This window comes from Columba livia, chromosome Z (assembly GCF_036013475.1).
Source record: "Columba livia isolate bColLiv1 breed racing homer chromosome Z, bColLiv1.pat.W.v2, whole genome shotgun sequence".
Classification (NCBI taxonomy): Eukaryota; Metazoa; Chordata; class Aves; order Columbiformes; family Columbidae; genus Columba; species Columba livia.
Genome location: NC_088642.1, coordinates 30,967,760 through 30,995,186, shown reverse-complemented (window position 1 = coordinate 30,995,186; position 27,427 = coordinate 30,967,760). Strand labels below are relative to the sequence as shown.

Here is a 27,427-nt window from a genome sequence, read left to right as displayed (position 1 = left end):
TCTTGAAGCCATCTGGAATTGGCTCTATCAGACATCAGGGAAGGTTCTAGCAGATTCTTACTGAATCCACTCTTTTATCCTCCCTTCTACCAAACCTTGGCATTGAAATCCAGTACACTCTGGTACAGAGGTTTATGACAGATGTCTAAAAAGCAATATTGTTCACCTTAAGTTTGTAATTAGTGTAGGCCACATTGGACTTAAATACTAAACTGACTACTCTAGTAACCTTCTATCATGAACTGACTGAATCAGTGGACCAGGGAAGAACTACAAATGTCATATACTTATGCTTCTGTAAGGCCTTTGGTACACACCGCCACAAAATTCTTGCTGCTTAAATGAAGAGATATGATTTTAACAGACAGACTTTTGGGTACATAAGGAATTGGCTGGTAGATCAGTAAAGAGTGGTGTCCCTCAAGGCTTCCTACTGGCACCAGTACAATTTAATATCTACATCAGCAACTCAGACAGTGAGATTAAGTGCTCTCTCAGCAAGTTTGCAGATGACATGAAGCTCAGCAGTGCAGTTCATTCACTAGAGGGAAGAGATGCCATTGAGAGGGACCTTGACATGCTTGAAGAGTGTGCCTGTGTGGACCTCATTCAATAAGGCCAATGCAAGGTCCTGCACCTGGGTCAAGGCAAACCCTGGTATCAATGCAGGCTGGAGGATGAAGGGAATGAGAGCAGCCCAGCAAAGAAGTACTTCAGAGTACTGCTGGATGAAAAATTGGACATGAGATGGCAATGAGTGCTTGCAGCCCAGAAAACAAGTCATACCCTGGCCTGCACAGAGAGAAGCGTGACCACCAGGTCAAGGGAGGTAATTCTGCCTCTCTGCTCCACTCTGGTGAGACTCCACCTCCAGTACTACGTCCAGATCTGGGGCCTCCAGCACAAGAAAGATACGGACCTGCTAGAATGAGTCCGAAAGAAGGCCACAAGAATGTTGAGAAGGCTGGAACATCTCTCCTGTAAAGAAAGGCTGAGAGAATTGGGCTTGTTAAGCCTGAAGAAGAGAGGGTTCTGTGAGGAGACCTCGTTGCAACCTTTCAATATGTAAAGGGGACTTATAAGAAAGTTAGAGAGAGACTTTTTACCAAGGTTTGTAGTGACAGTACAAGCTGCAATGGTTTTAAACTAAAGAGGGTAGGTTCAGATTGGATATAAGGGAGAATTTTTTTACAAAGAGGATGGTGAAACAATGGAAGAGATTGCAAAGAGAAGCTGTGGATGCCTGATCACTGGAAATGTTCAAGATCAGGTTGGATGATGCTTTGAACCTGACCTGCTGAAAGACGTCCCTGCCCATGGCAGAGGGATTGGACTGGATGGTCATTGAAGGTCCCAGTGCAAACCATTCTGTGATTCTATGAACCACTTCACATTTATGTAAACATTTTTCGTTTGTAATTCTGCTGCTCTGAGATGAACTAGAAATATGAGACCACTGTTTGCATATAGGTAGATTACTGACTTAAGAACATACTCTAGCTGTTTTTTGCTTTAAATCACAGTTGAAAACATGTTTTACGATTCTACTAATAGGAATGTCAGAAAAGTCTGAACACATCTTAAAGAATGCTGCCTCTCCTCTCAGGTGTCAGGTTCTACATATTAGATAAAAAGCCTCTTTTGTGATGTTTTTTCCCAGAATTGATGTTGTGTCGCAGAGTTAATGCAATGTAAGCATTCTTTTATTTAAAGGATCATTCCACATTTTTTCAGGCAAAAATAATACAATTTGTCTTCAAGTTCTTGAATATATGTAGGGTGTATCTTGCACTGTGTACATCATTTAGAATTGTAAGGTACAGAGATTTTACTTTCTGCAGACTGGGCTAGCTTTGATGCACGTATGTGATTTCCCCTTGCAAGATTAAAACAGTTAAAATTTGGAATGCATTAGTTCAACTTTTCCAGCTAGCTCCATAGAAACCGTAGTTTGTCAAACACAGTATCAAAAAGGACAAGAGGCATTTTTCTTTTTTTTTTTTTTAAGGTAATAAATGTGAGAAAATTAAATTGGAGCTTGTTCATCTGCTGATGCACTTCTGTTTCCCTTACTGAACACTTGCATGCATGCAGAAACACATGCTAATGAAGTACATTAGAAATAGCTGATTATTCCCCATTTCACCATCAAAAAGACAAACATATGTGGTGGCCCAACTAATTTAACTAGTTAGTTTCTCCCATCTTGCTACTCTTTTCTCAGCAATACAATTCTTTTGCATTCAGGCAAACTTTCATTTTGATCTACCTTTGAACCAACATGTACCTAATCTAAGAGCTGACAGACATCAATGTGCTCAAGTGTATTCATAAAATGACAAGTCAGTGATGATATGAAGAACTAATTCTTATGACAGGTATCAGAAGAATAAATGAATCTTCAGTCGCTGAGTGCCAACCCTTGAGGTCTCTACTATATGGAATGACTGCAAACTATTCAAGAATATAGCAGTCCAAGGCATACAACCTCTACTAGAAAACATGCTTGAGAATTATGACATACAAGAATTTAGTTACTACTTTCTGAGACATTGTTTGCCTTAATAGTTTATGCATTGTGACTAGAGGGTGATGGCACATCTGCAACAGAGTATCTCTATGCACAGGTCTGCAGTGTTTTGGTTTCACCTGGTCCTGATGAAGAACTATAAGCAACAATCAGAAAAACTTGAGCATGAGTCCTCTGCAGATGGAGTTTGAGGAGAGACCTTATTGCTGTCTACAAATACCTGCAATGGGGTTGTGTCAGGGAGGGTGCTGGTCTTTTCTTGCAAACAACAAGTGATAGGACAAGAGGAAATGGCCTCAAGTTGCACCAGGGGAGGTTTCAATCGGATAGCAGGAAAAAATTGTTCACAGAAAGGGTTGTCAGGCATTGGAACAGGCTGCCCAGAGAAGTGGTGGAGTCATCGTCCCTGGAGGTGTGTAAAAGGTGTTTAGACAAGATTCTTAGGGACATGGTTTAGTGCTAGAGTTAGGTTATGGTTGGACTCGATGATCGTGATGGTCTCTTCCAACTGAAATGATTCTATGATTTTAAGTCCATGCTCTTCACAGAACAATATGTTCTATTGGTCAGCCTATTATCATCAATATAGGAAATGAGCTTATCAGTGAACATCAAGATGAACACAAACACAAGCAAGATGGAGAAAACACATATATTTGCACCTGATGTTACAAACATACTACCTGGAATATTTCATCATTGCAAGGAAAAGTTTACAGTGACCTTTTCTTCACTTGTCTTTCTTCATCTGCATAAAGTTCTGAATAGTCATTCCAAATGAAAACTTTTCCTGTCATATCACTGTCATGACATAGTAAAACAAAATATAAATGAAGTATTAAAACACATCAAAATAATTAAAAAATAATTTTAAAAAATCATGCATTTATTATAATGAATTTGGCTGTCCAGGAAATTGTTGCTTTTGCTTGTGCAAAACTCTTGGGAAAAAAATATGCTAATGGATTAATGTTGCAACTTTTTAAATTGCCAAAGTCTCCCTCAGTATTGAAAATTACTTGAAGGGGAAATGGTGCTGATGTGCTATATTTGTAATAACCTATTTTCTGTGGAAATAACATACCCTACTAGAGCTGAATTTCAAGATACTTCTTTCTCTTGTTATTCTGAAATGAAACACCAGAATCCCAATTACACTGAATGGGCCCTTCAGATTTTCTGTTTGTTTGTTGGGAGATTTTGTTTTCATTTTTTTTTGTTTTTGTGAATTGATATTTCAGTATTTATTACCATAACTTCTTTTAGGGTTCCATTGTTTAGACACAGTTCTGAGGCACTAAAAAAGTAAATTAAGGAGCCTCACACATGTTTTTTACAGCTTTCTATTCACCATGCTAAAAATATTATTTAATCATAGATAAAAGATTTGAAATAGAGTTGTAATTTATTTGGTTTTGGATTGTCCCTACTGAATTTCCTCAAATATTTTATCTGTCTAGTCTGTTTTTTCAGTATCAGCAACTATTGTGCTTCCATGTTATCCTCAGAATATTACTACAGATTTTAGCTGGCTTTCTCACACTTTGTCTTACGGAAAGTACGTTTCCAGTGCAGATTTTCACATTCTGGCACGGTATTGAGGGATTCTGCCCCTCCTCACCAGCAGCCTTGTGACAGTCCTTAATTTGTTTTTCCTCCCTGAGCAGCACATTTTTTGTTCTTTCTCTCTTTCTAGAAATGTCATTTCTCCAAGCACTTTCACATCATACTTGCTGCCTTCAAATTTCTTCCAGTTTATCAACATCTCTTTTAAATACTTTCTTTATATTGTGCACATAGGGTATACCACAAAAGCAAATTAGAAGGGGAATATGAACTACCAATAGCCTTTAATGCTCATTTCTTCTCTCCCTTCTAACATCTTATTCAGGACATAAATTCTGTAAAAAAGCTGATCGAAAAGCTAGCTGTCAGATTCACAACTGTTTAGGTATATAAGAGTAAGTTCTTAATATATGTTTCACTGGAAGTCAAACTTAGAAACCTAGTAAGGTGAGAGCTGGGGACACTAATATCCCCTCTGCTCCTACTCCTTGCCACCACCCACCAGAGCAGGGAAGATGCAGTAGCCAGGAGCAGAGTTTTTACTAAACTATAGTTCCAGGCTCCAAGCCCACTCTTATTGAATGTTCTGAGCAAACACATTCTCACAATTTTGTGGCCTCCTTTAGTCACTTGACAGTGCTTGACATGCTGGTGTCCCTGTCAAGTGTTTTCTTTTGTGGGCACCCTTCCCTCCTGCTCTGCAATTAAGCAGAGTGCCCCACAGTCCACTTAAAATTAAGCAGAGATTTTCAGCACGTTTTTTCTTCTTTAATACCCTTTTAGACTCACAAATTGGATGTCCCTCTGTTTATGAGCCTTGCAGAATACACCCCCCCCCTCACTTACAGCAACATTCAGCCCAAAGCACAACTCTTACTGCCAGCATTTTGTGAAAATAAAACTAATGTTTCCTCCCACACTCAGCTTTTTCTGTAATTGCTGTAACTACCAAACTCTCACCCAAGAAATGGGAGACCAAATTTAATTGCAGCCACATGTCCAGCTGACTGCCCTAAAAAACTGAATGTGCTGGTTTATGCCGTAAAGGGTGCAAGAGTCTTGCAAGCAGAAAGAGTAAACACAGGGAAGATGCTTCTCTTGACAGTGCAGGGAAGAAGGCAGTTTGCTAGGATGAGAATTCTGAATTTTTTCTCTCTTCCAGAAATAGATCGCAATTTTGCATTAAAGAAACAGTACACAAAGCACACTGAATGTCCTGCCGGTAGGCAGCTTCCTCTACCTGAAAAACCCTTGACCCTCTTTCTTCAAAGCTGAAAGAAGTTCATCCCAATGCTGCTGTAATACAATTTGTCCGCAAGCAGACTGTGAATTCTATAACCAATTTTCCCTGAATGTTCACATTCCAGACTGAGTCAAACTTGAACTGTTTTATTTCATTTGGGGCCCTTTTTGAAAATGTTTATGGGCAGAGTGAAAGTTGAAACAAGAAGATCACAACAGAATTTTCTTAAAATCGAGACTTAAACCACTTGATAACATTGGTGTATTTTCAGAATAACATCAATGAGGTTGGCCTTGTTGAAAATATCAGTTACATCTGTTTATGCCAGATAGCTAAAAATTGTCCTTAGACCTCAGATTTTAGCCAGCTTCCTTAGAAAATGGGGGAAAAGTGGCAAATACATGTATATACATTTACAAGTGGAAGACACAATTCTGGCCTTCAGACCACAGAACTCACTTAAAATGAATAAATAAATTAAGCAGGAACTCACAGGGTACATGTTGGCTTTTGTTCTTTGCTTTGAGTATACTAATATTCAGTCTTCTAAAAATCTAATTCCATGAAATTGAAAGTGTCTTATCTTAAAACATAAAAAAAACTCTCCAAAATGAGCATTTTGTTACAAAATGCTTAGGTAAATAAACAGAACATAAGGCAACTGATGTGCATAAACTACAATGAGCAACAGAAGGAATAAATTACAGTCTCGTGTGCCCTCATATTTGTAACCAACAGGGAGCTGTCTGTCTACACTAATTTTTACACTTGTTTTAACTAAATCCATGATGTTAATGCAAAAGCTAATACTAAAGGATCTGTACCTGTGACATTCACCAGAGATTTTGGAGTCCCGTAGCAAAGCAATAAGCAGCACTGCTCAGTGCATATGAGATGGGAAGACACAAAACTGCTTGTCATGGTGTTGCAGAGAGTTAATCAGAAATAGTATTTTGCTCAACTTCCTAAGCTTTAATAGAAAACATACTTGGATACCAATTGCAAATATTAAATGGAGGAGAGGTTAGAAAATGGCATGATACATGCAAGCAGCTTCCTGTCACATCAGAGAGTTTTAGCAGAGTATTTTGTTAATTCCTTCACTTTGCCTTGAGAAGTACAACACAGAAAAAGACATGCATTATAACCAATAGATAATCATTTTAGTGGTATTGTTTCCAATTTACTTCTGATCATTCTTTCCCCAGGACAAAGGCTCTTAACAAACAAAGAATTTCTAAAGGAATGCTCTGTTTGGCAAACAGCACATAGAAAAAACCCAATGAGCTCAAACCTAAAAGACCAAAATCTGAATCTTTTCAGTTTTGTGAATACCACACTTTTAAGGAGAATCTTTTCAAGTCCCTAAATTCCAAGGGTTTTTTCTTAAGAACCTGAAGTGTTTTTCAAAATTGCTTTCGTAAAATGTTGGGCATGCATAGAATCTAAAATCAACCAATAAGTTCCTTAAAAATTAAAAATAAAGTCAAATTGTGGTACATTTGTAAATGACTCCTATTTTTTTCTCTCTTAAAATAGAAATTCTAACCTAGAACATTAGTAAATCTATAAGACAAATATCAGTCCATGAAATCTGTTATTGAAGCAAGAACTCTTTTTCCTTTACCGGTTTTAAGATAACTTTCATCCACTAAAGTATCAAGAACATTCATCATAGAATTCTTCTCCTGGGAATTTGTATGCAGTGTCACTTTTAATCTTCCTTTTTTGTGGAAAGTATAGTGAGTATCCATCCGTCTCTGTCTGTCTGTCTTTTGTATGTGTAAGATTGTGTGTATGTATACACATTTTACAGTGTGTACACTTACGTTGCTCCCCTCTGTCAATTATCTGCAGCCAAAAATAGACACTTGAGTTCAGTAGTAAAAATTTGGAAAGCAGAAATCATAAATGTATGTTAGCAGCCAGACAATACAACAGAAAACCACAGCTCTCTCTGCCAAACAGCTGGAAATTTTTGGGCATGCTTTCCTGAAGCCCACATAAAATATTAATACTGGAATCTCATGAAGTAAAATAACAAAACCAAAAGCTTTTCCTGGTTTCACCTTAACTCTTTGGGGCTGGCATAAAAAAATATACTTTAATGATGCAATTTAAATATATAACACAATTTAACAATATACAACCTGGCTTGTTTTTGAAGGATTCTATTAAATTTATTTACAAATAAAAAATAAGTCTTCTGTCAGGGAGCACTAAGGTTCAGATGATTTAAAAACCCTTGGTTCCGTACACTGCAGTTCAGGGCAATACTGGAAAAGCACAGATATTGGTTTAGACATCTTATAATGACAGAGATGTCATTACAATAGTACTGAATGGTGATGCATGTCATTAAAAGAAGCTGTTGCATGACATGTCTTTCAATTATTTGGATGCACTGGAAATACTGCAGGAATTTCTTTTAAATTGTGTAAAGCTAATGGCATGCCAATCAAATATAAAAGAATGTCACAGAAATGCAGATGGTAATAAAAAAAGCAAAAGGTACCCTTCAGAGTCCTCACCCTGCTAAAGAATGAACATTGTTTATGGTGAACACAAAAATAAGTCAAGCTGGCACTTGCATCTTGCTTACATCTCCACATTTGTCTAAATGCAAACGAGGACTTTGACATAAATCTTACTGCACTGATTCAAGCAGAGGCAAATATGTCCTCAAATAAAAGAGTTCAGGTGCACATCCAGCTCAGAGCTCACACACTTCAAGGCTGATTGGAGATACACAATTTAATAGACCACTATGTGGGGCACAGCTCTCTAAAACGAAACAGACCAAAACAGGTTTCCATGGCTTATAGCTGAAAATACGTGAAATGAGGAAAATTTTGAATGGAAATATTTTTAAAACGGTTGTATTTATAACGATACTGGAACTGTATGGGGCATTTAATAAGCCTTACAGCCCAGCTGGGAAGAATAGTCCTTGGCTACGCTTCAAACCATTATTGTCTTTCCAATGACCATTAATCCTTCTTAAACATCTTAATCATTATTTCTTCAATGCTGAAATATTTTTAACTAGAACATTCTGCTCGCAGTGACATAATTTTCAGGAAAGCACAACAAATTAGAGCATTATATGAGGAAACCAGAAAGATATCAGTGAAATAAATGCAAGCACTAGTCTTGCGCCAAAGCCTAGAAGAAGGAAAGAATGAATACATGATGAATAATACACAATTAACACCTCATTTACAGTAAAAAAGCAGAAAAACTGTTGGGGTGGGAACACTGAAGGGTCAATGGAAGAGTTGTTTCTGCAGGAGTCCATGTGTTACTTTCAGGCAAACTGTGCACACACTTAGTAGGAATTGAATAAGTGCTTCAGAAAGATTTGGAGAATAGAAGAAAGGAAAATTACAACTTCAGTGGGTTGTTTTTTTTTTTACTGCCAGAGTGAGCAGTTTTCCCAACAGCAGGGTTCCTAATTATGATTAGCTATTTGCAATTGTGGAGGAAAAAGTGTGTTAAGTGTCTGCATTTTCATCAGGATGAGAGGATGGGCTGTTGAGTTTTCTTCACAGGAAGCACTGGCCCTTTGAAAGGCTTATCATTTTCTAAGTAGGAAAGACTAAATAGGAAAGACATTAGAAATATTACAGGGTGGGCCTTCTTTTGGCAATTTATATCAGTAAGTATGTTGTTGATCACACTGCACACAGACATACTTTCTCTACTTTCTCTATTGCAGACATAACATAAATATGCAAACTCCTCAAATTAAAGCTTGCCATATTTTAATTAAAATTATTCATGTGTTTTGACAGTTGATACTGGTAATAACATAAAGAAAAATGTTCCTACACTGATAGAATAGATGTGAAAGAGGGAAAAATGCAAACAAGTTTTCATTATGCCTCTCTCTGAGGTAGAGTGGAAGATAAACTGCTGAAAAAACCTTGGCTTATAAATTTACATTTACTTGATACTTTCTCAAGAGTTTTAGCAATTTCACAAGTCCATAATCTATCCTATAGCCCCGTCTCATAACAAGAAGGATAAAATAGCAAAAGCAGAATATTTAGTACTTAACCTAGTGCTCTGGTAGAAACTGTATCACTGCAGCCATCATGCATATAACTCTGTATTTCCTACAGCTATTTATTGACAATCCTGTCCTTTTGTTTATCAACAATGATCTTTGCACTTTTGAAAGTATTCACAAGATACAGTAAAGCAGAATTATGGAAAAAAAAAAAACCACAACATAAATTTTCCTATTTTGTGTATAGAAAATTTGCCCATCACAAGCATGATCCATTTTACACATGTACATAGTTGTTAAGATTCAATAATAGTCATTACTATGTTAGGAACGTTACTATTGGTAAAACTTCCAACATTGAATTGGTTATTATAGAATCAGCTCTCATGTCTTACTTACATCCCCACAATAAAAAAATTAAATTTAAGATGATCATGCAGACTACAGTTTAAAAAAAAAAAAAAAGTAAGTATAAAAAATGTACTATCTGTAATCCAGCAAATAGCCTCTTATTGGCCTCTGTCACAGTGATACTTAGTCTGCATCGGGGAATAATTCTGCACCACGGATTTTTATGTATTGGATATCACTATTGTTCTGGACCTAGATAAGGAAGAGGCTGAAAATGACAGAATCCCACCTGATTCATTTTTTGTCTTTAGAGTAATGTAAAGGTAACTCATTTACCCGGAGAGAATCATCTTCATTTCCTGATTAAATGTAATCAGAGTGCTTTGGCTGGCATTCTGGTCCAATTTTAAACCTATCATACCAAGTGATCACTGTTAATAACTACCAATATAATACAGCTATGAAATGAAGGTCAAAAGCTGTGGTTTGAAAGCCAAGACAGGATAATAGTTCTACTGTTGTTCGAGGGAAGAACCTTTTGCTTTAATCCAAATAGTCCTTACAACAAATGTTAAAATTAAATCTTAATCATGAAAGCAAAAGTAATGCCAAAAGACAGGAAAGGAGCCCTGTCATTCATGCACAAGACCCCTCACATCTTCCCCACAACCATGAAGTGTGGGATGCTGGCAGCTCCATTCCCTACATTGTGCAAGAACACACTTTTCATGAAGTCCCTCCAATGCTCCCTTTGCAGAGGTCAGAATATTTCTTTTAAATAGAGCTCAGACTTCTGATGGATTCATAGCAACCTAGGGACTGAGACCCTTGAAGTGTTTTCACAATATTGTTGCTCTTCTCATATCAATGGTGGGACCAACTGGTGATCTTTCTGTGGGAAATGGTGATTGCCATTGACACCACTATGCAGGCAGCTGTCTGGAGCTTGGGCTTTGCCTGCTGCCCATGCCCCATGCTGGTGATGTGTTTTCAGAAGACACTCATCTCCAAGCAGTATGGCACCTGAGAGCCGGGAGTGCAAACAACACATCTAATAATAAAAATAAAACAGGCCCGCACAACAACACAAGGATGTTTTTAAACAGCCATAATTCATGCTAACTAGATATGTTAGTTCACAGAAAAGGTGTTCAGTACATTTTGCAAGACTAATCATAGTAAGTCTGGTGAGGATGCACAAAGATATATTCTTATATTCACAAGTAACAAAGAGCTTTAACTCCTGCCTCAGTTTCAAATCTCTGTGCAACCATAACAATGTCACTGCTGTGTCACATTCATAATTTGTAGCATATTTTGAGATTCTCAGATCACAAAATCACAGAATGTTAGGGATTGGAAGAGACCTCAAAAAATCATCTAGCCCAATCCCCCTGCCAGAGTGGGAACACTTAGATGAGGCAGATGAAAGGACCTGTATAAATGGAAACTATTATTATCTATATAACAGGCAGATCCCAGCCCACTGTAATATGCTGTTCTCGCCAGGGGGCTCAGGCATGTGAGCAGCTAAGTACTCTCCATTTCTATTACACCTCCTTGGAGTTGAGAGCACTCGCCATCTAGGAGGATCAAGCACACAAGCTTCAAACCCACAACATTCACATATGCCAAACCTCCACCAGGGTTTTTAATCTGTGTTTTAGGCTGTGGAAAGGGTGACAGAAAGAGGAAGTGTAGCAGAAGCATTAGGGAAAAAAGCAAAATACAATGAAACTGTAAATTACTTAAACCATTGAAAGGGTTGTTGCTATTTGAGGACTACATTACTGAAATTACTGTCCTCCCATCAGATGTCTAAATAATGCACCACATAAAGCAAGAGACATTCTAGTGACCATGAAACTCACATAACATCAACAAAGAAATACACATTTATTCAATTACACATAAAATAAAATAATACCCATGCATTAAATGGAAAAAAATAAGCAAGAAATTCAAAATGTGCATGGCCATAAACTGAAATATTTGCTTTGCTTTATCCAGTGTACACACACAAAGCAGTCAATTTCTCACTAAGGGTTTTGGATTTTTTTTCCCCTTCCCCCACTGGGAACAGCACAATTTCAAATCCTCAGTATTTCCACCTCTAATTGCTAGAAAGGTTCATTATCAGCTGTCTAAAGTGCAATACATCAACCTTGCAAAGCTGATATACAAAAGACTTTCACACATCTGAAGGGCTGTTGTGCTAAATACATCTTAATTTGTGCTGCATCTGCTGTTTCCTAATTTGTTTCTCATGCTGTGAATGCTACAGAATTTGCTACAGCAGCTCTCCGATTTTTTATTTTTAAAAACACAGCAGCTACTCAGAAAAGAAATGGCTGAGTGCCACCATTGTTCCTCTAATCCATGGAATGACATCGGTTCTCTTATACTAAACATTAAATACTTGATGATGTATGTTTAATATATTGCATGCCCATGCTACTGTATGTCTCAATATAGGGACTATTTGTATATGCATACTATTTACATCTTCCATGTTAATGTTTACTAGATCCTAGATCTCTTCAAACCAATTCCTCTGTGTTTAAAAGAATGCTTACTTTAAGACACTTCACGTTTTGTGTGCCTTCGTTTTTCACCAGCAATATTTTTTATTTTTCTTTTCTGTCAAAAAGCTGCAATAGAAGTTCTGCCAAAACCCTAATTCTTAATAATTCTTACATACAAATGAAGGCTGCTGGTTTTCTTACTTCTTGAAGGGCATTTGTGAACCTACTTACAGTCCTCAGTGAAATGAGTTTGACGTTCTCTGTTTGGTCACACCTGAGCTGAAAAGCAAACATTAGAACAAAATGTGTAATTCGGCATGAGCCAGAATAGATCAAAATCGTGTTTACAAAAGAAACCTCAGCTTGAGCTGGCACAGAAATCAAATTTCTAATCTTCCCTTCTTAAAGTGGAGAGTTTTCCCAGGTACACTGAACTCTAACACTGGGGAGAATGTGATGAATTTTTAGTGGAGCAGCCTGTGCTGTCATTAAACTTCACGATCACAAACATCCCACACATACCCATTCTCCAAAAATAAGAGAGAAATACTGAACAGTTTTGTGCATGTTTTGTGCGACTTCGTGGGCTGCAAGGCACCACACATGTATCTTCCAAGAGTTCTTGGTCTCTCAGAGCCCATTCTCTTAGGAAGGCCAGTCCACTGTCAATCACAGAACCACCAAAATCAGCTTTCAAAGGGATTTAGAAACACACGTCTCTTGCAAAGCAGAATCTTGCTATTGTCATATCCTCACATGGTGTACACAAAATAAAATACCATCACCTAAGCCATGAATGTTGTTACAATTAATGTCCCTTACTTATTTTTTTCCATTTAGCTGTCAGTCTTCCCAGTTAGACAAGAAAATGTCTTGTGCATGATAGGTGAGATATAATGATGAGGAAAAACCCCCTTTGTTTTGGCACAGCCCAGACTTTAGAGGAGCAGCTGAAACGCAGATTTACTTGTTCTGTTTTTGTAGTGTGACTCCTGACATTCCAAATGAGGAGACTATTTACATAATGTCAGTCAGTCTCCAGTGTCAAGTCCTCACAAGAACATGCAGCAGCTATTATGGAGGCAGCCTTTATGACTGGGGAAGCCATAGACAAATCAGTGCTACTGTAAAGGAATGTGTTTAATCAATAAGGGACTAGTGTGGAAGAAAAAAAACCTCACAGAGTAACAGCATTGTAAAGGTTAATCGATTCAGCTAATTGTAAATGCTCTCAGCTGCCAGCCCCTAAACAGTTCTTTCTCTTTGTAGCCGGTAATTCACTGTGGGATGCTGGGGAAGGGAAGGGAAAGGAAAGGAAGGGAAAGGAAAGGTTCAAATTTCTCATTACTCTCCATGCTGCACTGTGCCTCTGTAACATCAATATATTTACCACTGGGAGATAATATTTTCCTCCTGCTAACACTCCCTTACCTCCTTCCTTACACAGAAAACAAAGCAAGAGGTCTATGCTTCATGGTCCAAGCAGATGAAAAGGAATTCAGGGTATTGATCTTTCTGTTCAGTTCTTTAAAGGCCACGAATATGACTAATCAGTGGGGTAGTGCTTTTTATTTCACAGCCATGCGAAAAGGCTTTTTTTGTTCCCAAAGAATTGTTTCCTGTAGAAAAAAAGGACAATCAACATCTTTCTGTATGTCTGAGGACTAAAGCCAGACCCACATAACAATAAAGGAGATAGAATCTCATTTAAAATTTTGTCTCTATCCTAATTTAAATTCAGCCTGTGAAGGCGTGTTTATATATTAGTCTCTGACACTCATGAGCTGTGCACTTGTTTGTTATTTCTGAAAGTACTCTGAGTTTTCTAGGGTGGTGCCTGCTCTCTCTCCAATGTACACCCTAGTCCTACCTCTGTATCCTGAGTTTGTAATACAGAAAGCTTGCCTTATGGCACTCACTTCAGTGTGCATTTCAAATAATGCCAAAGATGTCACATGAGGTTGCAAGCTGTTTGGGCTTGTCCATCATATATTTCCAGTGTTTTCAGCAACTGAAAAACATTAGCACCTTTTAATTGTACTTTTGCAAAGCCAGACAGAGGTCAGAGACTTCAGGTCTTCACAAAATCAATCAATATTGATTTAAGGTCAAGGCGAGTACTGAAAACACAGCAGGCACTCCCACCATCAAAGCACCATTCTTTCAGTAGCAAAATGAAAAAGAGAACAGAAGGAGAAGTAGCAGCTTGTCTCATCCCTTTCTGCCTTCTGATCCTTGGTTGCCAACACCCTCCTTGTCCTCCCTGTGCCCCTGCCAGCTCCTCCTAGCTCATTGTGCCCAACTGAGCCCACCCTCTTTTTGGATATCCCTCAAAAAGAAAGCTCTGCATATTTTATTCTGTGAGTATTTAAAATATCTCAACACAGGCTGCACTTGTCAAAAGTATGTCTGGACCAAGCTCTGAGAACTGGTAACAAGGATATACACAGGAAAAGTACATATTCATACAAGGTAATTCAGCTAAGGCTATTACATAAGTGCTTCTACTTGGATAAATATTTCATACAAAACTGATAGCTATATGACTGGTTTGGTGGTTTACAAGTAGCTGGTCTGATATTTGGCCTCTCTTGTTTTGGTTTTGTTTGTTTGTTTGTTTTGTTTTTTTTGCTTGTTTTGTTATTTTTAATAAATAATATGTCAAAATTCAAGACAAATTATTAAAACAAGAGGGTGTTACATCAACTGAGGAAACACCTGAAGTCCAAATTTCACTACTATAATGGCAATTACATTTCTAATGTAATTAAATTTAAATTTAATTTTTAATGTAATTAAAAATGTGTGTTTAATGAATGTGTGTATTTGCTCCTAATTTCTAGTAGTAAAATGTAATAAAATGTTGGGTTGGGGTGGAATACAAGCAAGAAACAGTTATGGAAAGCGTATTTTACCAGGCAGAAATGTCCTTCTTAGGACTGTTGTTTTAGAAATAAGTAAATAAACCATTTATTTTACACAAACAGTTGCAGCTTAAGAGTACCACACAACTTTACAGCAATAGGAACACTAAGGAAAAAATTTGCATCTGTGTACCAGCTCAGTATCAACATAGATGTTGAATAGCCTGAGAGATTCTGTGTCTGTCAGCTCTGCTCTTCCTAAACCATGAGGATCCCTATCCTCTGTCACTGTCATCTTGACATAATGTTTGGTGTGGTGCTGCTATAACTTTAAGGACAGTCTCCTGTCTTCATTTAGGGTGCCGCTATAAGTTTTGAAGTCCTATTAACTGACCTCTCACACAGCAAGAAAACTGGTGTCCTATTACTCTCTGAGGTGTGCAGGTTTAATTCTTCTTTGCCTTATCCTTGTATTATCCGCTACTACCATACTGCTACTTCTTATACCTTCTCCTATCCTCTCTCTCCCCCCACCCCCACCTTTTTCCTTTTTTTAAAGAAACAGTTTAATTTTCTTTCCAGATGGTAAATTTTTACATCAGTTTAATAATCTCTTGAAGGTATACTGGAGCATTGCTCAACTCACTTCTAAATTAAAGTACTTATTAAAAAACTTCGAAGCACTTTAACAATTTTAAATCACTCTGCACATAGCAATTTAAAATTATTGGAGCAGTTTTATAAGCACTTGAATTTGGAGGTGATCAGAGACCTGGAAATGTGCAATATAGAGTAATTTGAAATTATTACAGTACTTCACATTTTTTATTAGCTCTTCAGTTTGGAAGTGATCGGGTTCTGACTTGTGAGCTTGTGCATTGTAATGTGAGTGCTCATTCTTCGAGAGATACAGCCTGTTAAATCAAACTATTTCAATAATTGTAAATTGCTATACACAGATCATGCTCAGAAACCTAACTTCACGTCTTAAATTAAAAATATTTTTCACTCCAAATCTGTAAAAAGGCTCTTAAGTGACACAACAGCAATTTACCCTTTTGAAGAAGGTTGTTTGAAGTTTTCCCAAGATAACAACAAACCAAAAAGTCTGTATAAAAATACTTGGAGATGTTATATTAAAATATTTTCTCTGAGTCTATATCATGAATCTTCCACAGTGTCCAAAATCAGCCTTCCCCATGTACATATACATTGTTCTACACAGCTTAGTTTCATTAATAAGGATTTGTAACATCAAACAACATCTACAAAGTGAGGATCATATAGGAATAAAGTTGCATATTTTCACGTTGTTCGCACCCGTGATCAAATGTTATCCTACTAGAGCTTTTTACAACTTCTAGTCTTTCAGTCCAAACAAATAGTTTTTTTTATTTGTTTAGGACAGCATTTCACAGTCTTCTCTACCAATAACAGAAGCATCCTGTCTGGAGAAATGTGTCAAAATGAAAGCCCCACAAGAATTCAGACTAGGCATAAGGGACAATCATTCTGTAGGCATTGTTGCATATGTAAAAATATAAATATTAACATAAAAATAAAAAATAAACATATGGAATATGTTTTAGATTTTCTGGGGGCAGCAGTTCAGCTTATTTTTTTACCAATAGAAAACTTTAAACAGTAAGTGTAAGTACTGCAGAGAAAACAACAGAAACCTGGGCTTGCTAACACAACTGGAAACAATGAAGAGTTAACATTACTTGTGAAAGAGTTGAATTGTTGTCACTTCAAAGTGCTGCAAGCCATAGAGTGCACTTATCAGAAGAAAGCAAATAAAGACACATTGAAGCAAGTAATGCCAAGTGGTTTTCCATAAAATAAAACTTCTCTAAGAGATAAGCAAAAGGGCAACAGTAGCAAGACTACTGTTCTCTCTGGTAGATGAAAGCATTAGGGTTTAAAGTCAGCTCTAAGACTGCACATATTTGTGTTTATCTTTTGCTACCTGTGTTCCACTCTGTATTAAAACTGTAAGAATGAGAAGTTGTGTTGATTGGTCCCATGAACAGCAAGAGTTCAGGTAGGCAGACGGGATTAAATAATAACCTCAAAACAACATCATGATTAATTATGATATATCAGAAATAAATGGTGTAGCTATGGCGATCCTTAGTGATTCACTATATATAAAATTTGAGGCAATGGTTTAACATACAATGTTTGAATACCAGGACTGCAAAGCATTAAATTAATGTGAAATCTTTTCAATAACCTCTTTTAGCTATTACATAATGATAAAGCACAATGGGATAAGATTATTAGTCAAGCAAGTTGTATTTCTAAGAGAAGACCATTCAGCTTAGGTCAGTGAATTTAACACATCTCTCCTGTAAGGGCCTTAGTCTTTTTGATTCCATATGCTAAAAAATTACACATGTTAATATATTATATTGCACTGAATTTGTGTATAAAAAGTGTTTCCATTTATCAGTTTAAAATTCAAGTCTTGTCCACAATCATTGAAACAGCAACTTTCCTTTTACACAGGGTCAAGTTTCTTAATATTATTCATCTCTCAGAAATGTCAAACCACTTTTCAACTTCCTTTCATCTACAGTTTTGAGTCTGGACTAAATGTCCCCTATCCTCTGTTGTTCCCAAAGATGCAACTTCAAAGAACATTTTGGAAAAGCTTTGGAAGAATTTGCATTTTCTAAGTATATTTTTGTGATCTTTTAATTTTTCTGTACATCTCTTCTAGCAACATATATCACAAATCTTCAACAGAAGACATTAGAAACTTCTGTAGAGGATTCATGCTGCTTGTTAATTCAGTAGGTGTATCACTGAGTTCTCTCAGTCACCTCACTAGCAGTCATCAGCTGTTATAAGCATAAAACCTCATTTGCCCATCCTCTACAATATGTATGAGCCCATGACCCCACAACACATTATGGCTCCTGCAGTCACCTGTGAAAAATTTAGTTCTTTGCTATCACAAGATGAGTCCTGATTACACAGTAGTTTGCTTATCTGTTCTGTTTGTCCCCTTATCCCCCACTTTTATCCCTTTCTCAGTAAACTGGAGATGCCTTCCCATTTTGTGATATTTCCATGTAATTTCATCTAATTTTGGATTTTGGCTTTGATGTCTTCGGTGCATATGCATGCACATATTCCATTTGGACAGCAACATGCCAAGCAGTAAACTGGATGTAATCTAGCTCTGTTCTTCAAGCTAAAATTGAACAAGTGATTTTCATCTCATTGAGTTTATATTTTATCAGTTCATGTTCTGCTGTTCAACCAGGTGCTGTGGCTATTCTAGTTTCTTTAACAAATTTTATTGACTGAAGTCCACTAAAAATTCTCCTCCTCATCAGCAAACACAGCCAAGCTCCCTTGTGGTTACCCACAGTGTTGTCAGAGGCTTTTCTCAGCTGTTTCACTTTACAAGATCACTTGTCCCTAGTAATACATATATAATTCACATATGAACTGGAATAGCTCCCCGAAAGCCATTCATCCCCAGAGGAAACTGCTCTTTAATTGTTTGTTATGCCCTCGCAGCAGGGAGGTTGACTTACACCATACACGTGCATCATTTTATTTAAATGACATCCTACCTTGCCTACAAAAGCTGCCAGAGCTATTTGATCTTCTTGCACCAAGGCTGAAAACTACAGATGGCCCCCTGAGAACAAAGCAGCAGATGAAAAAGAAGTGCTGCTGCTTCAGGCAAGCTCTTTTAGCTAGAACTGTACCAGCAGCAACATGCAGCAGGAAAAACTACATGCTTTGAAGATAATTACAGTGGGCTGCATCTACCTATATTTAAGGTACACATTTTAGGATCGATTTCCTTCCATTGGCAAGGGGAACTGCAAACAGCCCCAACGTAAAACACTGAGCATTATCCACAATCCAGAGAAAGAAGCCTCTCTCCCACTCTGTTCCATCCTCTCTGCAAGGATCACCCCTTGTGACAGATGCCGCAAGGCTGATGTCCTGCAGTAGCACATCTCCCAGACACTCCAGTGATCACTCAGCCCTTCCTGGCCTGTCTCTCCTCGCTCACCTGCTCTTTCCAACACGACGTGGGACTGTCAGTGCCGATGTTCTGCTTTAACAGGACCCAGCAAGACAGGGGATGGAGCTCAGCACTGTCTGTGAGAATAGCACCTCGCACAGCAACACAAGAGCACAGGCTGAACAGAATTAGCAGTTTTGCTTGACAGACATTTATACAAACCCTCTCTTCACATTTGATCTTTCCAAAATTGTTGCCTGAGGTTTGCTTTGATTTTCAACTTCAAATGAAGCATTAAAAAATATCCCCAGAGAGGAAAGCAGAATTGCTGATTTTCATTGGGTTTTGAATGCTGAGCCTCAAAAGCACTCCCAGGTTTCTCAGAGAGCTTTATAGAAAAAAAAAAAAAAAAAAATCACACCACCCTTTCCATGAACCTGGGTTCAGTTTCAGATCCATAATAAAACACAAAACTGGCAATATTTAGGTTGCTTAAAGTTTTGTAATAAGTTGTAGCTAGAGGGTTAGACTCAACCCTAAGATGGTGTGTAAGTATGCTGGTTTACATTATGTTCCTGTATCGCTTCTGGTGACAAAACCCATCGTTATCAGAAAGATTATGGAATTTTTATTTCTGGAATTTTCCCAACCCAAATAATATTTCCTACATTATGGAGTATGAAAAAAAAATACATGGTTTTGCCATAAGATTTAAAGGACATGTCCTGGAGATTCTTGAGTAAGACTACTAAGCAAGAAAAATGCTCATCTGTAGGATCCAAATCAGGACCTAATGGCCAAAGGAAACACCACAAAATAAATTTAAGAGTGTAGTTGTATGCCTCCTCATGCAGCACAGGCACAATCAGTAAAGGCCAGAGCTATTTATCTCTCTTGTTTCAGTATTGGTCGGAAGAGCTCCTTAGAGCCAGCAGCACAGCACAGAACAGCACAATCCTGCTCAGAAGAAATCTGGCAAGGGTGCTGGGGTTTTAAGTGGCTGTTACTGATCTGCAATGAGCACCTGCTGCTGCTGAGGCTTGTCCAAGAGCAGTGCTGGCTTGTTGGCTTTCCACCTCTCTGACTGGAATCACTTACAAACATGGCATGGATGACGTGCTTCAGCAGCAGCTGGAGATGACCTCAGAGAAAGATCTGACAAACCTGATTGACATCAGGGTAACCAGTTCAGAAAACCAGAAAACTCCCCAGAGAGACAAAGGAAAGCATACATGTGGCAAGTAACTCATTCCAGCATCCCCTTCAGTTGTAGAAAAGGATTAGATATATTTTGTATATTTATATATCTGTTTCTTTCTTTGCAGGCCAGTGACAGTCTCCAGCTCTCCGCAAAAATAATTACTCTGGTCACTTAGCAAAGGAGATGTTCTGTCATCCATAAATCTATTGCCTAGCAACAATTCCCTTACCCTTCCCCCTCACAATGAGAAATCATCACTTGCCCTACCTGCTCTTCTCTTGTTTTTGCTGGCTTTCTGGCTGATGGCAGAAGCAGCCACTCACCTGAACAGAAAGTCAGCCCTACAAAGGTGTGAAACCCCTCCTGACAGGAGGACAGTCTGTGCTGTTCAGGTCCACGTACACGTGAGAAGATGTATTGTGTAGTTCAGGAAAATACTGGCTGCTAAGAAAAGGTGCAACTTCAGCTTTTAATAAAATAGTCTCACACTACACCTAGATCAAACCCACTTTGAATAAGATCATCAATGTGGCAGCTCTGGGAAAATCGTGGTCTGGGATGGTGGAGGGCAGAGAGAAGAGGAGGAAACAAAACCAGTCATGTCAGACAAGAAATTGTAACAGCACTACCCACAGCCATAGGATACATAATTTTCCTCAAAGGTTTTTCATTAGCATATATTTTGTCATTACTGTAATCTCATAGACTTGTAAACTACTTTCTAATTATGTTTCATGTGCAATTATTTAGGCAGTGATTTATGGAAAAGAGCTGTACTGTTCCTTCTTCCCACATGGAGCCTTCCTACTCCTTCTCCCCACACAGGCAGAACCATTTGGTATTTTTGATGATTGTTGTCACAGAGAAGCATTTTTTTTCTTATTTTTCTCAATGCAATATTATGGACAATCACAAAATTTATTTTGCTAACAACTTTGTGTAACATTTTTTGAACGCTCTGGACATCTTATAGCTATACCCAGAGATTAAATTAACATGACATAACTTTTATATCACCCATCTCCATAGTATGTTACACTGGGGCAGCCTCAGACTTGACAAGTATCCTCACTTTCAGTAGTGTCACAACTGCTACATACCGGCTCTTCCAGAGCGTTATGCATATAAGTGACAATTATCTAAGATGATATAAATGCTCCATATTCTCCCTATGTGCTCTCCTGTGCTGTTTCACAGTGTAAAACTTACATACATGCTGTAGCTACCTTTGTCATTGATTGGCATGCATATAATAATAGACACATTTTAAAAGTTATTTCAGGTTTGAAAATATCAAATAGTCTTCATTCTAAACTTTTTTCTCAGCTAGTCAGAAATAATTTTAAAAAGAACCACCGCAAATACACAGAGACTCACACATCTGTTTTGAACTGTGCTAGGGCTCACCACCTAATATCCATCCCTCAAAACATCAGATATGAGAAATCAATCTTCTCTTAAACAACTGTCAGATGCCAATCTTGAAATATACAACTTTGAGATGAAATTTTAACTTGTGTTACCTTTGAATAACATAATACCTAACACCCAGATCGTCAGTAAACAAAGATGATAAAGGGGAAAATATTAATATTGTATATATTAACGTTGCACTACTCTGATTAATGGTGTGTTCTGTGAAAAATATCCCAGTGGTCTTATAACCATCTGTTCTTATGTTTTAGTCTATGTTCACATTTTTAGGAAATTGTTTCAAATTTTGGGGGAGGTTATATACTTATGTAGTATAGTTGTTACTTCATTGCTTGTCATAAAATATTTCAGTCTGAAATAACATATCTCTCCCTAACACTCTTGTCCCTGTCTATTTGGCAATGATTTTGTCTTTTGTTTTAAATGCTGCAAAAACTAACACTGTGTTCTTGTTCACGTGCCAGAATTCTTGATTATTTCAACTGTGGTATGAACAGCTTGGGGAATAGTGCTTGATAGTTAGCTACTGCTGAAGAACTTGGAAACTAAAAAGAAGAATAGTTGCTCTAAAATGAGTCTTGTCATTATAGAGAACCCATTTTTGGTTTTTAGGGGTTTCTTTGTTTTTGTTTGTTGCTTTTTGGTTTTGGTTTGGTTTGGTTTTGTTTGGGGGTTTTTTTGCTGATTTTTGATTTTGTTTTTGTTTTCACCCTCAACAGGAAAATGGCAATTAATTAATGGAAGAGATACAGAGCATTCCTAGAATAGTCTCTGGCAAGTTGTAACTAATTTAACAAATGTTAATTTTGGGTCCTAAATTTTGACTTTTTCTACCTCTAAACTATTTGGCATTTACACTGAAGACATGAGCTTAAAAAAAAAAAAAAAGAGAGAGAGATGAATAAAACATGAAAGCAAATGTTTCTAAGATTCTTTATAGCTTTTCAGCTGAATTAATTACTCATAAAATAGTATTATTTTTGTAACAATCATCTAACCACAGATCTAAAGATTCCTTCTTAAATGTAATTTCATTGCTATGAAAATGTCTGAAGTGTAAGTATCATGTGTTACACTTTACAAATACAACTGCACATTATAATGCATTCATCATCTTAAATGTTAGTACCACAAGGTTTGATCCAGCACCACTGAAACTTATTGGAACTTTAATATTGTACCTAAAGAAGCAGAAACACAGTAATACTATTGAGACTGTGTCCAGGTAGAAAGTCTAAAACCACAATTTGAACATAGTGGCACACAGAAAAACTTAAAGTGGAAGAAATAAGGTTTAGAATGTTCAGAATGAAAAACAAAACAGAAGGACAGAAAACATAGATGCAAAATGCAGGGTAAAGATGGGGCAAACTGAGAATGACAAGTGGCATGAACAAATAGTGCTTTCCCAAAGCCCTGCATTACAGGGCACTCTGATGTACAGGATGTGTCGTAGCAAAAGCAAATAAAACACAAATTATGCAATACTTCAAAAACAAATACTCTTGATGAAACAAGAAAGATGCATAAAACAGAAGTTTTTTGTTTCTCTGCTTCATTTTCCTGTTTAATCTCATGTACCTTCTAGGTCCAAGATCTTGAAGGGATTCAGCAGCCTTTCTCTTCCACAAGCACAGTTTCTCCTGTAAAACAAGCAGCCTCTTCTCACTTTTGCTGCTGGTTGTTTGCTGCCATGTCATACTATTTTCTTTTTTTTTCTGCTTTACAGGCTCCATCGATAAACTTCAAACTCACCCAAATCCACAGTTGGCTTCATCATCATCGTCAAGTAATCAAAGTTTCCATTTGACTGATATCATACTGAGTTACTACCCAGGGAGTTCAAACCTGGAAAAAAAATGGTGTGCCTTCAGTAGCAAAAGTTTTTTCATCCAATGCTGCTCCACTGAGCCAGATCTTGACAAGCCCGTTAAGGATCATATTACCCCATATTCAAATACTTTCATTATTAACTTGTATAGCCCTTATCTTTGACTCAAAGGCTTTAACTCAGGAACTCACTAACTTAAATGTAGTGCCAGAAGTGCAGAAGTTCTCCAGACTGTTAGACAGCTCAGCAGCAACACCTACAACAAGCAGTGGCAGAAACTGACCTGCTCATGCCACTGGAAAGAATTAATTTGCACCAGAGCTGATGGAGCAAAAGAAGATTTTTTTTGTCTCTGTAAGGGCTAACAGCATAGTTGGTCCTGCTACTACACAATGATGGAAACATATTTGAAAATATTCAGCTTAAGCAAAGCATATTTGGTCTGAGGATATCCATACCGAATGCCAGTGAATTGTTTAACTGCTTGCTCTTGTTCTTTGTTCCAGTCACAGTCCGTATGTGAACAGCTGCTGATTTTGTTAATTTTTAAAAATTCTTACAACACAAATAGCTTTCAGTTTATTCTATTAAGTAAGCTTTTGTTTTGTGCTTATAAGAGTAATGAGTCCACAGAGTAAATGAGAAGCAGCAGTGAAGAGAGAAAAGCGCTTGCCAAAAAAAAGGAGGTTTAGGCCATATGGGGACAGTGAGGGATATCTCCAACGTAGATGCTGTCAGCATTGCTTCTTCCTCACTGCTTGGCATTTCTGCAAGCCACCTTACACTGCCGAAGCTCTCCCACGCTTTGCTGTGAAGCACAGGGAGCTATTTTCCAGTAAATAAGACATCACTGAGCTCCATCTTTTCCAAAATGCCTGGAGAGCTCATTGAAAAATAAAATGCAGACTTAGAGTACTCCCACAACTGCCAAGCAGCCAATTCCAATGGCAGATGCAGACGCCTGCATAGGTTCTCTGAAATTCATAGGACAGGAGGGAAGGGGAACACAGGAGACAGTGGTAAGTGGTTACAGCAGGGAAGAGAAATCAGGGCAGAATTATGACCATAGCAAGGTCTTCCTGGAAGAAAGTCAGTGCTTTTGTCATGCCTGAGGCTGGGCATTTAAATCACTGCTTATTTGGCACCCATGACCTAATTAAAAGTTATGACCAACTTGTGAACAGCCATGATGCTTTACCAACAAATGGATACAGTCGACCCACTGAGAAGCTGTGTATGAAGGAAATTGAGGAACGGAGCTCCAAATAGAAATGTCCAGACAACTACTACATCTGATTTCCTGTGGGTAAAGAAACATGCCACTGTTAATGCAGTCTTGGAAATATTAGCTTAGAAATATAAAATCGCATGTCCACAGCTGCAAGGGTTTTTTTGTCCTTGATGAGCTGAGCAGGTGGGTGTGGGAAATGCCTCTCACACTAATTTTACGTCTGAGTGCTAGTCTCCCACAGAACTGAACAATACCAAGTTACGTACCCCAGATGGCTTTTGGTTTAATTAGCTGGCAAAGAACAGTACAAATTCTGTGGGATTATTTGTTCATGATAGGCATGACATTTTGCCTGAATTGATTTTTTGACAACTGATTAAATGTTAAAAGCTCAAAAGTTCATTCTGCAAAGTATTGCATTTAGTTAAAAAAAAAAAAAAAAAAAAAAAATTAGCCAGGTGTTGCCTATATAGTCCTGACTCCTACAGAGTCTGTAAATGCTCATGCTTACAAATCTGCTACTGTATGTATTATTGTTTACAGTAATGCTTCTGACATCATTATTTAATATTCACATTAGAGTATCACTTCTAGGATTAGATTCCTACTGCTAAGTGTTTTACGAACATATTGAAATGACCTGTCTTCCCCTTGTGAATGAAGCATAGAAATAGGGGAGCTGGGAAATAGTTTCTCTTGATGAATTAATACACAGCTTTTAGAGGCTCACCACGGTTGATAACTTATAAAGCAGTAACTCACAAACATCTTGGAATAAAGTGAAGAAAGAGCATCTCAGGGTCCTTTGAACCACTGTTTATTTCGGCAGAAATGTGTATTTGCAGCCCAGCCATCAGAAATAATTCCAGCACATTCATGCAGTTTTCAGCATTGTTGCTGTACAGCTAGTTACAGCAGCATCTCCAGAAGTATGTCTGATATAAATGTTCTCCACAGTACAGAGGAATCAAAATCAGGGCATTAAGAATACCCTTTCACATTTTTGCAAAGTGAAACTTTGCTTTTGCATTTGAATATAGAAAATAAAGTTATGATGACAATTGCACACACCTCCTCTATTACAAAGGAACATAGGAATCTACCTGAAAGTAGTCTGACTACTGTAAAAAACTAACCTGAAACCTGAAATGCTCCTTTTCTTTAGCTTCTCAAAAACACTTGGCTATTTACTATGATATTTTTTAATTAAGCATTGTCAAAGCATGCCAAGCATTGTTGAGTATTTCTTTGTCTGAGATGCAACAATAACCTAGAGACAGGGAACCAAGAACACCATGGTGAGTCTTTCTGTCTCCAGTAGCCACAGAACATCGGCTCTAAACACAGCAGCGGCAAACGAAAGTCTAAGTCCTGACTGTGAGCAAATGATTTAAGACTTCTTTAATTTCCTTATTTCAAATTCAGCAGTTTCAGCTCTTTCAAGCATATTTTTTTTTTCTCAGGTGAACAGCAATCTCAAATTTTTAGCCAAATGCCTGTAGAAAAGGAGGGTCTTCATGAATTAGAACATCTCTTTGGTGAACTTCTGCACACCTGCATGAAGATAATTAGATGAATTTTCCTCAGCTCCAGAGGAAGACACACAGTACAATAAGGGCATCTGCATGCAATAAAGTCTTTTTCCCCATGGAGAAAGAGTTTCTCTGCAAACCTGCTTTCCATCCAGAATATAGAAAAGCAAGCAAGCCCACGATGTGCATGTTGGGGTTGTCACTGCAGCCAGGAGCAGAGACAGACACTCACCTCTCTGAGGTGTATAAAACATAATTGATTAACATTTAAGCAATGTTCTGAGACATGTAAATTGGTGCAGAGTTGTAAAGCAGTGTGTTTTGCATTACAGGATTTTGCTTTGTTTTTTGTTTTACATTTGCTAGAATGACATTCTGTTCTTGGGGGAATCATTCCTTCACATCTAACTGCAAGTCCTGAACAGCAGAAAGGAGGAATGCTGGTTTCTAACGCAGGACTCCTGGCCATCATACATTCCTCAGTCCATTGTAGAGTTATTGCGTGAAATACATAACACTGCTCCAAATACCAGATCTGAGGAACTTTCCCTGAAAGACTGCAATACACTCCAACAAGGTATTAAGGCATACACCATCATCTGACCTCCAGATGAGTCAGTCAGCATTGCAGGGGCCTGGTGCATGGACTATAGAGTCCCTGTTGCTCAGTTAACTTTTAGACTCCTGTTTCAAAACACGAACTACGTACATCTGCATTTCTGCATGTAATAAGATTCCCCCATAGACACAACATGAGGAGATGAAGTAGTCTCTCCGCTAAAAATTAAAATAAACAAGCACAGAGAAGCAACAAGTTTCACAATATATTGCTATCCTATTTTGATTCAATTATAGGTATTAATCATTAAAACTCTAATGAGGTGTTAAAGCACTGAAGAGTTGTTCTGTGAGGATGCTCATCAGATCTTCAAATTATTAAGGGCCCTTGGACGCAGGAAAGGAGGGAGGTGTGTTACTGACTTTTACCGCTTCTCTTGTGAACTGGCTAGTTGTTTCTTTCATTACAGCACAGGTTATAGAGGAAAAAATAGTCATCACTTCCTGGGCAGAAATCTGAAGGATCCTAGAAAAGACTGTGCTGAACTGCATTCT

General features: G+C 37.7%; 1 long non-coding RNA gene across 2 annotated transcripts in view; it reads right to left on the bottom strand.

Moving 5' to 3' along the window:
- Nucleotides 1–23,957, bottom strand: part of LOC110361877 (uncharacterized) — a 29,855-nt gene extending 5,898 nt beyond the window's left edge. The window contains exons 1-2 of one of the 2 annotated variants that reach the window (XR_010468814.1): nucleotides 23,476–23,957; nucleotides 23,302–23,363 (exon numbers count right to left, since the gene is read on the bottom strand). This is a non-coding gene — a long non-coding RNA (uncharacterized LOC110361877). Of the gene's footprint in view, nucleotides 1–19,133; nucleotides 19,456–23,301; nucleotides 23,364–23,475 lie in introns of those variants that run through there. The other variant, XR_010468815.1, reaches the window with a different exon arrangement.
- Between the last annotated feature and the right edge of the window lie 3,470 nt (nucleotides 23,958–27,427).